The 17,142-nt window shown below is 38.7% G+C and overlaps 1 protein-coding gene across 4 annotated transcripts in view; it reads right to left on the bottom strand.

The window, feature by feature from the left end:
• MCTP1 (multiple C2 and transmembrane domain containing 1) overlaps positions 1 to 17,142 on the bottom strand; it is a 206,082-nt gene that overhangs the window by 16,607 nt on the left and 172,333 nt on the right. The gene's annotated exons all lie outside the window — the stretch shown is intronic.

Below are 17,142 nucleotides of genomic sequence, written 5' to 3' on the forward strand. Positions count from 1 at the left end.
AAGAACGACACATGAACAAAAAAGAAACTAAAGAAAAGCTTGAAAAGGCTTCACGGCTGATTGTATCTGTTTATTTTATGGACATGTAAGGAAAATGAAGTCCGTCCTTATATGTTAAGGAGTTCAAAAATTTTGGACCAGATCTAAATTTAGGCCACCTAGCAAAGATGCTCTGGGTCCATGAATATGCAAAATCCCAATGTAGGGCAATTTGTAACAACGTTATCTTGATGTCTAACCATTACAATAGTCTGCTCTACATTCATTTTAAATAAGCTCCAGCATGTTAATGTTTCTGAAGCAGAAAAAAAGCACTTATTTATGCTGGACCACAGTAAAATACACTCTGAAAACTCTGAGAGAGGTATTTGGGATTTGCTCAGGCTACAATACCATACGGAAAGAATTGCTCAAAGGCAAATATTTACATATATGTCTACTTGTTATTTCAGAAAAACAAACATCTGCAGCTAAAGGGAAAGCTGTATATTGTGTGTGTGTATATATATATGCATATATGTGTGTGTATATATATATATATACACACACACACACATACAGGTATGTATACACACACACCCCTGTTACTTACCAATAAAGCACACAGAAAAAGCTACTACCTTATCCTCACTCACTCCTCACCTTAGGAGGATTTGCTTTTGAGAAATGAAACTCACTCCGTTGAAATGACAACAAAGGGGGATATTTTAGAAGAAAAGAAGCAAGGAAATTAATGATAAACTTAATTACAAAAGCTGTGTCATTAATGCGACATCTGAATGATAACTGAAATGGAAAATAAATGGAAAAAAAACTCCACCATTCTTTAGGCAATATTAGTCTGACCATTGACTTAGCAGCAAAGAAAATATACCCGATCAGAGCAGATGCTATTTTTACTAAATCCTGCAAGCAAAGAAGGAAAAATCCAGGTGAGATATCTAATTTGCAGAAGATGAAGAATAGGCACTTCATGGAATTTATCTGCCTTTCTAACAAAACATAAACAAACAACTATATCCAGTCACCGTGTCATTCGCATTTCCCCACTCTACTCCTTTTTCCTCCTCAGCTCCCAACTTGTCATCCGTCATCTGAAGCCTTTGAGGTACCAAGACCCATAGATATGCTGGAGGAAGAGGGCTAGGAAACCTGCAGGGACTGAGGAGCTTGACAGCAACCTAACAAATCTTTGTAGCTTAACAGTTCAGAGTGGATCTTGGGCATTAGAGAAAGGAATGGATGAGGCTACTAATGGACAGAAAGGGCAATCAACAGCACTTGGCCCTTGAAAGGAGGAAGAAAGAGTAGGCACTCAAAGCACGATGCACTGTTGGAAACAGACCCTTTTGAACACAGGGTTATCTTCAGGATAGAAAACAGGAGGGCACATGGACAAAGATGGAGCCTCTTTCCCTTTCTAAATCCCTGATCTTTTCCTGACATTTTCACAAAAGCCTTCACAAATTCCAGAGATCCACGGAGGATGACACTGGCTCCATAGGTTTGTTGGAGCCAGCTATTCATGGGTGCTTGAGCTCTGGGCTGCCTCCTGTTTCTCCAGGTCTGCCTTTGCCCTCTAATTGATGGTGTTACATAGTGCGTGATCTCTCAGGGTGTCATCTATATAGAATAACCTTATTCCCATAGGTTTCTTCAGTAGACAAATTAGTCCTCCACATTAATAAAATAAAACAAAACGTTTCTACCAAAACTTATTGCTCATTTTAGTGACATTCACAAAAGAAACTACCAGCAGCCAGAGTGCAAGAATTCAATGACAGCTCTCATCTTCAACTTTCAGCAAACACTTTTTGCATTATTTATTGTCTAGTAAATAAAGTTTAAATGCTTCGCAGCCTTGGTTGCAAACTCGCTACCCATTTCCAATCCAACAACAGCAGGGAATAAAGCTGCCATCACACAATGTCTTTTTTCTCCTCTGTGTGCCTGCTTTCCATAGATTTCATTATTTCTCCTGGATCTGCACATACTGTCATATCTAGGGCAAAGCTACACTGAGTAAACAGGAAGAAGCCTTGTGAAATTTTTATCATCACTGAAACAACCTGTTGGGAGGATATATTGTATTCAACATTTTTCCAAAGAAAACAAGGAAAGGAGCAGGTGCTATTCCTCTAGAGAAAAAAAATTGACACTATTTTAGCCTGACAGTTTGAGATTAAGCACATAAACACTGAGATATTCAGACTTTGTGGCATATTAGTCAGCAATAGACTGCACAGAGCAAATGCACTGGGTTAAAATTTTGTGAAAGGGCAGAATGTATAATATGGCTAGAAATACTCAGACTTTAATACTGTTAAAGGACTATTAGTGCAGGGCATCAGATGGGGAAACGTCCATATTCCTGAAAAGGAGAGAGGGGTCAGCAGCAGAGACCGAGAGAGAAGGGCAAGCAGGGGTCAACCCCGAACTGAGACTTCCCAGAGCATCTTTCAAGCCTTCAGAAAACCGTGGCTTAAAAGTATCCAGAGCAAAGACGTAGAACCTTATTTGTAATAACTCTTAGTGGATTTTTCCCTCCTAAGTCTGTCAAGTCTACATCTACACAGCACATCTATTTCAAAAGCTTAATAGTGAGCTATCATAAAATTTGGAACTGGAACTGATGTTATTTAACATATTTCTTAATCCACATCAACAAGAAGGCTGAAATACCACAATTTATGTATGACAGAATAACTTAGAGAGGTGATGACAAATTTCTCAAGACAAGGCTGGATGGACTACCACTAGTAGATTAACTACTTAATGTCGTTATAACCTAATGAGATCTCTTCAGCTGAAATACTGAATTCAAGTTAATAAAAATAAATGTAAGAAAAAGCAGATCCAGAAAAAAAAAAAAAAAAGTGGTGTAAAAATAAGACAATGAACAACAGAAAGTACTGAGGTGTTTTGATTTACACAGAAGATGAATGACCATAATCAAGACATACAAAATGACAAACGGTTTAGGACAAGTCACCTGGGCCTCCTACTCCTTCTCATACCGTGGCAGTGTGAAACACTGCATGAACTTGAAAATGCAGCAGAGGTAAAACTGATAAAAGTAAATTCCTTCTTTCCTCCAATGTGAAACTCACTTGTGGAACTCACTGCCCAAACAGCATCAATGCGAATAGCTTAATAAAATTAATAGCAGCATTAAGCACATAAATGGATATTTCCCTGTGAAATAGATATCAAACGAACACCCTTCATTGGAGATAAAGATATGGCACAGCTGAAACCTGTCACGGAAGAAAAATAAAAAAAGGATCTCCAGTCAGAACGGAGGGAATAAGTTACTATGAAATTTAAGCATATGCAATACATACATGAGCTGAAAAGCTCTGCTGTTTATTACTAGAAATATTTGCATATTTGTCAAAAGCAATCAGAGTCAGAGGAGCAGTAGGAGAACAAGAAATCAATAGACAGAAATGTAGAAGCACAAAATCTCTTCTTTCAAATTCTCCACAGAGGGAAATCAGAACTGCCAATAGCTTTTCTAAATAAGAATGGTCATATATAAATATTTTCCAGCTCTGGCACTCACTTCTTCTAGTAGGAAAAAACTTGAAAAATGCCACTTTTGGATAACTGCTCCCATGCCAGCAAAATAAATGGTTAACTTTATCTTGTCTTTTTCAATTAAGGAAATTGGGGTTAAGATAATGAATGACATGCTTGTTAATCAGTTACTTACACAGCAAGCTCTATCCTAAGAACTATTTTGGGTTTCCTTCTCTTAAAGTCTGCAAATTCATGCTTTCAAATTGACCATAGTTACCACACTTACTGTATTTTATTTTAGTACTGTTTTGATTGTGATGGCACAATGGGAGGTCTGAAAATAAAAATATTTAAGAGAATCTTCAACATTCTTGAAGAGTTGGGGAGAATAGTATCTTCCAACTATTTTCACACCAAAAATCACTTCTCCTGAGAATACGCACACATATATATATGTATAAATGAGCATTTTCTTTGTTTTAGCTAGTATTTATGATTTTTGGATTATTTATCCAAAGCACTTCCTTTTAGTCAACATCTTAAAATTTGGTAAGAATTTTGTGCTCCTCCTAGGGTATGGAGCTTTGCTTTCATGACAGCTCCAAGTGCCGGAGAGGCCCCCAGCCCCGAGCTCGGAGCTGCCCCACGGCCCGACGCGGTGTCGCCTCCCCCGATCACCGCCTCGGCCCAGAACTTTCATTCCCTGTGCGCTGACTTTAGCGCTTTCGAGTCTCCGTGGTGGGAAATGCTGATGTGTGCCGTGGAACACATTAATGCAGTGCTAGGGGGAAGAGGAAGGGAAGGCATTTGCTAACGAGGTGCATTCAGAAACACGGAGCGCAGCCCGGAGAGCTGCTGGGCGACGCCTGGCACGCCAGGGATACCCGGCAGGGCCTTGTGCGAATGCCAAGGGAACGCGAGGAAGCTCCCTGGGCAACTGCAGCTGGCACGGCCTCATCGGGACCCCTTTGAGGGCAGCACCACCACCGCGGGTGGAGGGATCAAGCACGTGATTAGCACAGGCGTTAATATTAATGTGTAATAATGTTAATAATTAATTATAGCAATAACAAGCATTGCTCAGGCTTGTTGTTGTTGTTGTTGTTCTAGGAAAGAGAAGCTGGCACCAAAGAGCCGGGTGGCCACCAGCAGCCTCCGAGAAAGAGCCTACGTGGAAGGGCTGAAAAGCAGTTGGCTGGGCAAAGAAAGCAAAGAAACATTACTTAGCAAGTTACCTTTTTTTTTTTTTTTTTTTAAAATAAACATTTCACATGGGGACTCTATTCATGTTTCCCAGCTGTTGCCCTGTTGTACTCTTAGCTCTGCACTGCAAACACCTATCAGTCCCTTTCAGTGTCAGGAGGCCACTGCACAGAGCACGGCACCGTTACCTGCACACCCAGCCCAAAGAACCCACCTCTGCACTGTGGCAAAAAGCTGTTATTTAACACCCCCTTCCATGTTTTCACTTCTTTCTTGCTTTTTTATTTTCTGCTTATGTGGCATAAAGCCTCTCGGATGATTCTACTGATATTATAACTTCCAAGCTGTTGTTTTCAGCCTTTCCCCTCCTCATCTTATCTAAAATTCTGGAGCAAAAGAGAAGTCTCTTAATTAGGATTTACATTATTAAAGACCCAAATCACTCATTTGGAATATTATTAGGCAGCAGTGTGTTTTAATTTCATTCACACATTCAATTTGCCTCATTGTTACTATAAAAATGTTACTTTCAATGAGAATATAAAAAACTCAACTCCAATTTAAGTGGTTTGAAGAGAAACCTAAATCTGTAAAATGACAGGGATGACTTAACTGCAAATTATACATAGTTTTTAGTACAGGTAATTTTGTACATCTAATCACAGTTCCAGTTTCCTCCTGGAGTGTAAAAGCAGGAAGAACTGTACATGAGACAAGGAGGGAGGAGGACGAAAAGAAAGGTCTTCCCCATGTACAAGACCATTTGGAAGTACCCCCAGTAGATACCCCATAGAGAGGGCCCTGGTGACGCTTCTGTGAAGCCCAATTCTCCTTCTGTGCTTTTGTTAGGCTATGGCTCTGCTGAGTCATGGTCCCCAAGAACGGATAAGGTCTGGTCCTGCATACGGTGTAAGGTATTGTCATCTCCAAAGGGAAAGAGCGACACTCCAGAGGTCAAGGCAGAGGCGGCGCGTTGAGCGCCCTGCGCCGTGGCTGAGCTCCACAGCAGACAAAAAAAAAGCAGAGCAGGGTATTGCAAGGGCACGATTTTAACACTATTTCTCTTTAGTTATATCCTCAGGGAAATACAGCCTATTCGATCCCTGAAAGCTACTGCAAACCTCTCCCTTGCAAACAGGTCCGTTTTCATACGGACACATGCATGTAGACTTGAATTCTAATAGTGACAACAGGCAAGGTAAACCTCATCCTCTGCAAATAGTTTGAGGTTTTTATCATTCTATGATTCTATGATTAGATAATAAAACAAGTTCATTTTACTTTGGGACGAACATACCATATACAGTGCTCATTGACATTAAAGCTTTCCCAAAATCTCACTGTATTTGCATCAGAATCTATAAAGCCCTCATCATAGAGTCCTGTGAGCTTCTCAGTTGAACCTGGGAATAATCCTACCGATTTTGTCACTTTTTTTTTTTTTTTTGTCTTAAAGGATAAAAGAGGATCAAACTCCCCTTCTGAAAATGGGAAGTATAATATGTTTTTCTCAATTCTCTCTGCACTTCATTTTGCCATGAGTTTTGAAAAATAAATGTCAATAGAAGAGTAGGATTGTTAGATAATTCCCTTAATAGCCTAAGCATCGTTACTGCCCCCAAATAGTCTCTAAAAATTCATCATGTCTCCTTTGCAACTGCTATATTTCCAATTTTATGGTCCTATATGCTTTTCTAAAACATGTCCAGATCCAAGTAATAGGTTGATTTTAAACAATTAATTCATTTCCCTCCTTATACGGTAGAGGCATATTGTTTCTCTGGCATTTTCTTTATCATTGTTAAATTTGTAGAAACCATTTTTTTCTCCCTTTGTTCCTTTTTCCTCCCTTTCTGCTCTCATCACTTCTTCCCATAGAAAGTTCTGGTCAACCACATGATCTAGTTTGGTCAAATTTTTCTTTTCCATTTTCAATCTAAGTTTGTTCTAACCTTGTATTTTCACATACTGTCTCATGGATCTTCACAAAGAGGCTATTTTCTGAATTATTTCCACCCAGAAGAATTGTGCACTAACATAGAATACTTTGTTTTTCTGAACTTTAATGCATTTTGTGGAGGGTGGAAGAGTTCACTGACATACTGTCTTCTTGTGCCTACTTGGGCACAAAATCTAAGTTGCTGTGTGTTTATTATCTTAGAGACAGAATTTATCCAAATTATATCTGTACAGTTGAAATCCTCTAAAAATGCACAGTCTGGCAGAGAATTTGCTCTGGAATTCTTTATTGATTGTCCTCCCAAATCTGAGACACACACAACAAAGCATACACATCCGTTTGCTTTCTTCTCTCCTTTCTCCCTTTGCCAATCTTTTTCCTCTGACTCATTCCCCCGGTACTTGCTTAAATAAAAGTCAACTGTGCTGCTCCTTATCAAACTGTAATTTCCTAGAACTATTAATATTTTTGACAAATGACACCATTCATAGACTTACTATCTCCTGGGGTTTGGAAGTCTGCCTAGCCAATGCATGGGAAATAAGCAGGAGAAGAAATGTTTAAAGAAAAGAGATAGTAGAAAAAGACCTTTCACTATTCAAGTTCTAGATACATGTACAGAATTATGAATGTCAAGAATGAAACTGAAATCACACTAAAATGTTCATATTTAGTATTAAATTGAGAATGAAAAAAAATTATCTGTAAACTTTGCTGTGAAACAGATGTACTTCCATTTGTTAATGACCTAAAAGCACAATATTAAACCTCTTGTTTTTTTTCCTCTGAGCAAATTTGAAAGAAAAAAAGAGATAATTCAAACTTGAAAGAAAAAAAGAGATAATTCACTGTCCTCTTCAGGCATCTGAGCTGTTGGTATCAAAACATGAATTGCAGAGCAAAAACAAGAAGATTTGAGAGATCTGTCGGCTAGGGAGTCACTGCATGACTGAGTTTGCAGAAAGGTGGGAAGCAAGAGTCATCTCAAGATTAGGTAAAGAACACTAATTAGGAGAAGATCAAGACACACCATTTAGGGTTTTGTCTTCTTGTGGAGTTTCACTACAGCTGTCACCTAATACCACTCTCCTCCTAAGCGAGGTGAATCACAGAAAAAGCAGATGTAAAGAAAATCAAAGGATCAGAAAAGTCCAAAATCAGAAGGCAAAGGGACAGTTAAAGATGACAGTCAAAGCTCAAGGGAGAATGAAAATCAAACATAGAGATACTTGGCTTCTGAGTGAATATCTTAGGGTTTTTTTTTTTTTCTTTTTTTTTTTTTTTCCCTCTCTGAGGTAGTCGTGGGAGCTGTCTAAGGTCAGTAAATGATGACTGGTATCAGTAAGACACAGTACTAATCCTACCTGCTGTATTTTCTTTTCCGAGGCAGAGAACACCTAGAATGGGGGGTCTAATGGTCTGCACGTACAGAGATGAGATCCAGACCTCTCAAAAACAGTGTCTTCAAAAGAGCAGTATTATAAAACTTAAAGCGAACTTTGTTTGCTTGGTAGGATATTTCTTCTCTTAAACACGATTAATTTATGTTGTGTTTAAATTCTTTTGAAAAGCACCTCAGTCTTATTTGAAATCAACTTTTACTAAGCCACTGCAGTCCCTTTCCTAATTTACAGACTATTGGTTTGCAAACCAATAAAAGCTGTGGACTATATATAGCTTGAGTTTGACAACGCTGACCATTTTTGAAGCATACTGACAAAATTTCACTAAAGGAAGAAAAAAAACCTACAGCATTTACAAGAAATGCTATTTCCATATTCATGCACCAATGTTCCAAAATTCAGTATAGAACTTTTTTCTTTTTCTTTTTTTTTTTTTTAAAGTCATTGTGTTGGAACACGTTTTCTGAATCAATACCTCCTGAAGACGACGGGAGAAAATGATTACACTGCATAATAAATGTTTTTAAAAATTTAGCAACAAATTTGTTCTTGAGCTATAACACTATATAATGTAATTTCTGATAATGCAACTTTAAACCTTCCTTGAACAGACTATAATATCTTACTTTTTAATGGAGTGTCCAGAAACCACAACTATTACTATGTAAAACATTCCTCTATCAAAATTCATGGGTGTATATTATACTTTACAAAACAGCTGACTAAACTGTTTCTTGATCTTCACTATATGCTATGTATTGATCTAAAATATTCAGGCGGCATTTCTTCTTTTCAGAGTGGAAAGGAAAGCAGCCCAGGGACTGCACAGAAAAGACAAGATGATGCTTTGGTGCACGCACACATACACATAAATTTCAAATTCCCCTCCAATTTAACAGTCCAACCATAAATTAACCTCCTAATTAGCAGGAGAGAAGGTAGTGCACAGGAATATTACCTATTTTTTCCTCACAGCAACTGGTGTTTAACATTTTGATCAAACCATAATTAAAGGCCAAAAAATAACTTTGCTGCAGTTAACTTTAGATCACAGTTAATGTCATGCATTAAAGAGATAACAAAGCACTCTCATATACCCCAAAGGAAGACTCAATTGCAAAGTTCTTTAGCATAAAATAGCAAAAAAAAAAAAAAAAAAAAAAAAAAAACCCCTACTATCTGCTGAGTAATTGATCTTAAGCTACTACTTCTGGCGGCAGAGAAAGCTCCAAATTAGAAATGGTGCTTTGAGTTTTTCACATTATTAAAGAAAAATAGGAAGGAACAGTTACTGATTTCTTAAAATCTGTTTTTCCTGTTCTGCACTTTAGGACTTGAGTTAACGTACAAAAGATTAATAAAGGAAGGGTGCAGGGAAGGAAGATGGGAACAAGAGGAAAAAACAATATCTAAATAATTAATAATTTGTTTTCCCCTCATATGGCTTATGAAATGTATGAAAATAATCTATATTCATTCTTCTGCTCAATTACTTACAAATAACTTATCTGCAGAATCAAGTAAATCTGTCAGTTGTGCAAGTTTACTTCTCCACATGCTATCTCGAGATAAGCAGGCCTGTAATATTAGATTTCCACTGACATAATTGTGCATGAATTCTGATCTGATTTAGTATTACATGGTGCAAAAGGTGACACACTTCCTTTAATATAGCCCATTAGAAAAGGCAAGGAATTGCCCATGAATGAAATCCGAGGAGTTTGATTGAAAGACTGTGGGACTCGGAGGTCAGCTCAGTGGGAAAGTAACTTGCTCAACTACCCGGGGCACTAAGCGCTGTGACAAGCAAACCTAATACCCAGCGCAGTTACTCAGTTAGCCGATCAATAAAAACATTACATTATCAGGCTGCTACAGCTGTATGTTAACCTATCGTGTTACCTCGTCTGCTCCCAAACCAGTCAAACACGCATTTACTGATCAGCCAGATAACACAGACACCACCCCAATCCTTGTGTCACACTTAACACCCAACCAATGTGCCCACACCACTGAACTCTTTTTCCATATGTCGCAAATTGTAGTTCCCAAGCCCATCTAAGTTGCGCACCAAGGCCGCGTTAGGAACGTCACGGAGGTGGCAGAGGCTACCGCCTGGACGCGTGTCAGGTTCGAGGCGGGTGCTGCACGGGGGTCTCCGTGCTCTGCTGGGCGCTGAGCCGTCAGGACGCGGCACGGCCGGCACGGCACCCAGCCGGCCTGATTGGGCTCCCCGCGCAGCTGAGTGGCCCCAGCTCCCGCACCAGGTGCCCGCGGTGCTCAGTGGTGACATGGCGAGCTCAGCCGTGTCTGCGTCCACACGTTGAGAGGCACCTGCGCGATCGTCATGTGTCTTCTTGCATATATATAATGTGTGTGTGTATACATATATGTGTGTATATATGTGTATGTATATATGTGTGTATATGCACACACACATATATATACACACACACACACACACACACATATATGTTGATTCCTTGTTCTCCTGTGATCATATCCTTTCTCCTGCCCCATCTCCCCCACTCAGCAGGCCCAACTTTTCCATTCCCTTCTCTACTACCTTCTCACGCCGCCTGCCTCGGGCCCTCACCCCTCTGGCCGCTTGCCCACACGTGGGCCCACCTCATGGCTGGCCTTCACCCGCTCCCTGTCAACGCCGTCTCTGCTCCCCGCAGCCCTGCTCAGCAGCGAGGGCCCGAGTCACTTCACAGAGCACACTGCAGGTGGCTGCACGTTGCAGCTACTCAGCTTCCTTCAGCAAACTTCTAATGAACGCTTGCAAACGGCTTCCTCCCCCTGCCACCTCCAACCTCCCACCAGGCCTCAGAAATTGTCCAAATGTGGCCAGTGGTTCACAGGAAAGCCTCATCCTTCAGGAAGCAGCCACCCGTCTGCCTGGTTATTCTCAAGTCTCTGCTAACCACTGTAAAGGAGTAGATACTGGTTCTTTTTTTTCCATATTGGAAAGCAATATATTCTTCTCTGCATTTATGCATAGAACTGCTTCATTGGAAAGCTCCTGGGTTTAAAGAACTGGCTCCTAGGGCATCTTCGGGAGAAACAGCTGGAAACAAAATTCCTACTGGAAAGGCTCTAGGAAGTTAAAGGCACCTGCCAGGTACGAGCTGCATGGCCAAAAGCTTTTCCTGGGATGGGTTGGAACAAGGCATACTTGAAGCTTTCTGAAGTAAATGCATTCAGAAGATAAACTACCATGGCTAAATTGACACATCTTCGCAGCTTCTATAGTGGTTACTAGTAGACACATAACATTCCTATCTCTAAAATGAAAAGCAAACATAATTAAGCTAATTATATGCAGCAGCTTTCCAGAGGTTTTATTTATGCCAAATTGACTTCTCTGACTGCTTGCTTGTGAAGTAGCTGCAGTAGCTGAAGACTCTGCTTCCTGTCATACTGAGTTCTGTCCTTGTGGATGCTGCTGCTGCATGGTACCACATTCATCTAGAGAATTTTCTACTTAAATTCTTTGGTGTGGGCGATAGTTTCATTTAGTCAGGATTGTATTTTGATAGATCATCCATCCACCTCTTTCCTGGATGTAAAACAGATCCCCAAATGAACAATTAAGTAAACTGTTAAGAAATGTTCTACTGACTACCCATACTTCAAACATGCTCAGAATACAAATACATGCATATATATCATATATATGTATAATTTGCAAATCCCTGAAATTTGTTTTCCTATATTTTCATGCCTTACTAATGGCAAATGCAAATGCATTAAGCTCAGCAATGCCTAATCAACTGTGCTGCCAAATTTCTGTGTACAACTTTTTGTGTATTTCTTTTTTATTAAGTATTTTTTCAGCAAATCAGAAGTCACACACCTTGCTCAAAGGGTAAATTCTCGGGTGTGCTGAGCTGTGAGCCTCAGCAGCAAACCTCAACAGAAAAGGCAGACTATCGGATGCCTTTCTATTTGGAGAGATCCATGTTGCTGTATGTGCCTTAAAACTTTGTGTTCTCACTTATCATCATCACCTTCTGCCAATACTTCATTCACATGAACTGTACCGGTTACATGCCCCTCTATCAAGGACTGAGTCCCTCCAGCACTCATCCTCAGGCTGGCCATGCCAAACTATCTCAACTCTTCTATAATTTTTCCAAAATTGCACCTATCAACTAAGACCTCTGCTTTTGGTAGGACTTGAAGACTTTTTCTGTATTGTAGACTCTGCGTTGCTGTATTTTGTTCTGGAGGTTCTCAGATAACAGCTTCAAAAAGCATCTAAGAATTATTTTGCCCTGATCTTTAGAAGGCTAAAGTGAGAAACTAAAATAAAAGAAAAAAAAAGAAATAAATCACTAAAGAGGTGTTCAGGTGTCTGACAAATACTCAAGTATAAATGATTTTTTGTCTTCCCAGCAGTTGTTTCCTTCAATACTCATCATTTCTCTCCTAAGTCAGAGAGATAAGGCAGATATTTTTATCACATTCCATTTCATAAACTCACCTTTTGAGTAGCTAAGTAAAAATAAAACCTTTTCCTTGTCTCAAACAGATTCATTCTGTTTAGTTACATTAACTAATTACATTAAGAGATAGAGAAAATGAAGGGCAAAATTATGTCATATTCTGAAAAAGGCAACATAATTAAGGTATATTCTTCATTTTATTATATAATTTATTGAATTATATTTGATTACTTAATAAATGAAGAACATTACCCATACTACACTTGTCGCAGATGAAAAAGTTACATACATGGGTGAGTGCAGTTCACTCAACAGTTTATAGACCCACGGTCCCTTGGAAACCATCATACACAAATCTCACTGAGTGGCAAATCTGGGATATAGTTCTCAAGAGATTCTGATCTTGCTGACTTTGATTTTACTCCCCTCATTTTGATAATATTTCAGTACTGCACTAGGGTAAAGAAAACTGATTTCACTAAGAACAAAACTTCTCAGAGGGTTTTTCAAGTTTGCTGCTCCCAAGGCTACATATCATTTTGTCATGAAGCACATCCGATGCTCCAATACTGGGCAGGATAAATCTGCTTCTTTGGACAAGAATCTAATCAATGGGCTCACAAGGTCCACCCAAATTTCAGCATAACAAGCAAGGCCAATAAAATGAGATCTGTGACTGTCAGTCAGGATGACAAAAAGAGCATCAGCTGCTATTCCAAATTACAGGCTGAAGCAGTACACCCCACCATTCTGCCTATTAGGTATGATTACTAAATAAATCTTACTTCCCTTCTTGCCAAATTTATAGAGATCAAGTGACGAGCGCTCTAGGTAAAAAGCTAAACTTAGCCAAATTGCATTGAGAAGTCAAATCCTTACTCCAGTTATGTGGTTTATTTTTGTTGTTTTTTTTCAGATTGTTCTTTGCTATACATAGTTTAACTAACTTTTTAAGGGACATCATTTTTACACACAGCTACAACTTTCACTGGAAGCTGTTATTAGATTTCACATTTACAGTTAGTGCCAGGGACATGGAGAATCAAGGTAGAGATGAGCCTATCAATTTTCTTCAACAAATTCTGTATTCTTTTTCTTATTTTCCCTCCACTCCCTGTTTCTTTACTGTCTTTCTATAAAACATTTATTTTATAGAAAATAATTGCCATTGCAATAGGATTATAATCTTCTCTTTTATATTATGTCTGTATCAGAGTTATCTTCCTCCCTTCCTCCCTGTAATCTATTTGTGATAGAAAGTGCAAGGCAAGCTTCTGAGACACAGTACAAATGCATCTTGACTTGAAAACAGTTAGTGCCTCTCAATGGAGATGATTACAAGCTTTAAGATATATTTCAGTTCAACTCAGCTACCATTATAAAAGCTTTGAGTTCTCTTGAAAACAGAACAAACACACTGACTAATATTTGCTAAGAATTTGGTAAATAATGCAAATCTAGATGGAGAAGTCAAAGATGCAAGCTATTTGAATACTGTGTATTAGTAAAATACTGTTACTGTAAACCAAAAAGTTTAAAGTGTATAGTATCCATACTGTACATCTTCCTCCACCTAAATCTGCTATAGCAGCACTAATCACTGGCCTGATTCTGCAGCACGCAGAGCGCCTCTCTCAAAGTGCTGAGCTGGAATTTTTTGCAATTATCTGAAACCTCATCTGGAACTTGCTCAAAGAACAAAACTGTGTGGAAAGCATATCTAAATTTTTTAAATGACAAAGAAAAACCTTTATTATATACATAGATTATGTGTATCGACCATTACATTGTTATTACATAACTGTGTAAAAACCCATCTGATAGTTAGCTCCTAACTTGACTCCATGTAATTTAACTGACCCTTATTTGCTAAGATACTGTGTGAGCCAAGGTTTGGAAGAGAGCCAAGAAAAAAAGGGGGGAAGAGAGAGAGACAGAGAGAGACACAGAGAGAGAGAGAGAGAGAGATCAGATTAAACTGTGGATCTGCGGTTGGCATAAATTTAGCAAGCAGTGCAGAACATATGGAATGCAGAATCTTGTGCTATTTCTTTGCAACACTAGTACTAAATTTATGACAAATGCCTGGACCAAACAAACTACAACATCTTTTCCAGTTCTTAAAGATATAATCTGACAAAGAAATTAAATTAGAAAAACAGCGTTCCACTATTAAACAGCAGTTTATAACTTAGATAACAGGAAGCAGTCTTGCCATTGGAGTTTACTAGTCATATTTCAATTGAAGATGAAAGTTAGTATTAGCAAGATAGAAAAAAAATCCTATGGCCTTAAATCCACAGTTCTGTCTACCCTAATCACATGCATTTTTGTATAGATTACAAACAAATAAAGTTAATAAAATCCAGAATATCTTGAGGAAGCAGATAAGATACTAATTGCTATTAATAAAACGCATTACTTTGACTAAATACAAACATTTGCCTGCTCATCATTCTCAGTGCATCGCTTGTGAGGCCTGCGCCGCCAAGGGCCGCCGTCAAGGCACGGTTCTCCCTCGCACCTCCCCTAACCTCCATCAGCGCGTGCCCACACGTTGCTCAGCAAGTAGCCAAGGAGCTGCCCTTTCACTGCGAGCAAGCCACTCGTAGCTAAGCTGGCTCTAAAGAAAGACACTCTTCATAATCGCCCAACAATCTGCTAAGTGAAAACATATGGGCAGGCTTAGGTAAAGCCTGCCAGGGGTCTTTGCTGAATGGAAAACAGGTGCTCCAGTTTTGTGCCATGTAATACCCCATTTACTGTTAAGTCCAAAGGTTACAGGACTAATAGCTGCCTTGTGGTGATCAGGGAAAGCAAAGACACTAGCCATCGTCAAACATCTGGGACATATTTTACATACTTGCAACATATGCTTCAGTTTCAATTAAAGTGAGGCTTTGGCACATTTATTAATCTTTTTACTTTTATCGCATAAGAAGACCCATTGACCTGACTTTTCTACTATACCATATGAGAAAACAGAGAAATAATAAAAGCCAGAGGTCACGACCAGCTGGTGTTACAAGACCTGCATTTCTTTCCTCACAAAGCTTCATTTTGCACGCTTTAGAAATACAGACGGATGAGCTAAACCAATACGAAACCGCACTCTTCCTAGTTCGTCTCACGGATATAAAAAGAACAGCAGTGGTTAACAGAGTGTCCCAAAAGAGGGCAAACTCAAAGAAAACAAATCCCATCCCAAAAGCATTCTAACAACAACAAAAAGCAGTGCTAACTATACACACAGGTTTTATAACTTAGCCCCAGAAACTCCTAAATGTACATGGTACTATCTTATTAAAAAAAAAAAAAAAAAAAGCTATTTTCCATTCAAAATGATTTTTTTTCCCTTTAGTAGCACATTAAGTTATGAAAACTCAAAAATTCAAATTGCATTAATGAAGATAGCATTAAACTTATAAAAATCAATCTAAACAATTTCACATAGATAGCTAGCTCAAGGATTCAAGGAAAAGAGTCACTCAGTACACACGGTAATGCTAAGTACTCACTTTCATTCAACCTTGCTAACTGTCTAGAAAAGTGTTAGAAAGCTAGCATCAATTTCATAAAGCTAAATATTAAATCAGAACACTACAACCTAGAGTGGTGTTTCTAATTAGGTATGTTTTACCAGGCCTCTATTCATGGGAATAGAATAAGGATTTTTTTTCTCCCCAAAGTCCATTTTTCCTTTTTGTGGAGTTTGTTTGGCAATTTCCAAAGACAACTAAGTGGTAACTAAGTAGGCTGGCGTAAAGCATGAGCAGTGAAGTGCTGCTTGTGAACTAATCATAGTTATTAAAATTTCCAGGAATGCACAAACTGTTGGGATAATACTCCTGCACTAGCTCTAATAATAAAGCAGGAACAAGCAAGAGAAAATGGCCACAAACGGATGGCAGATCAGTGTTTATCAGAAGAGAAATGATGATTCAAAGCCAGCATGTCGAGCTAAAATACAAGCTCTCCACTGCTACATGACTGACCTTTGCAATAAATCATATATTTTATTGCCAGAAGTGTAAGCTCATATCATTTAGTGTTAAAAACCATCACGTATGTGTTTGGGAAAAGGAGGTTTTGTTACTACAATGTTTGCTGATTCTAAAATGATGTAGCTAACGATTTAAGTGATGTATAGAAGAATTTCACATAATATCTTTCTGTCACTTGTAAAATGTTTGAACTGGTAATAGAATGAAGAAAATACTCATTTTTTTTTTATCATCTCTCAAATCTTAGGTGTTAGCTAACTGAAAAATAATCATTCGGGGATTAACTAATCAGAGTGAATTTTCTGACATTTCAAATGTGGCTGCCAGCATATGAATTCTTGCAGTGGTATATAACTGTACATCTCAACTAGAAACAAAGGTCAAGGGCATAAATTAAGATACACTGTTTTTCTCCTCTCAAAAAAAAAAAAAAAATCATTGCTTTACTACGACGGGAGTGGGGAAGCATCCGTGAAGGTCAAAAGCATCCGTGTTTTAATTCAGAGTTCTTGTCAAATTATTATCTTTTTTTTTCCTCCTCCTCTCTTTCACAAATATCATCTTACTTGTCTGAAAACACCAGGAACAACAGGGGTACC

The sequence above is a fragment of the Nothoprocta perdicaria genome, unplaced genomic scaffold (assembly GCF_003342845.1).
Source record: "Nothoprocta perdicaria isolate Ctin4 unplaced genomic scaffold, notPer1 scaffold_35, whole genome shotgun sequence".
Taxonomy (NCBI): domain Eukaryota; kingdom Metazoa; phylum Chordata; class Aves; order Tinamiformes; family Tinamidae; genus Nothoprocta; species Nothoprocta perdicaria.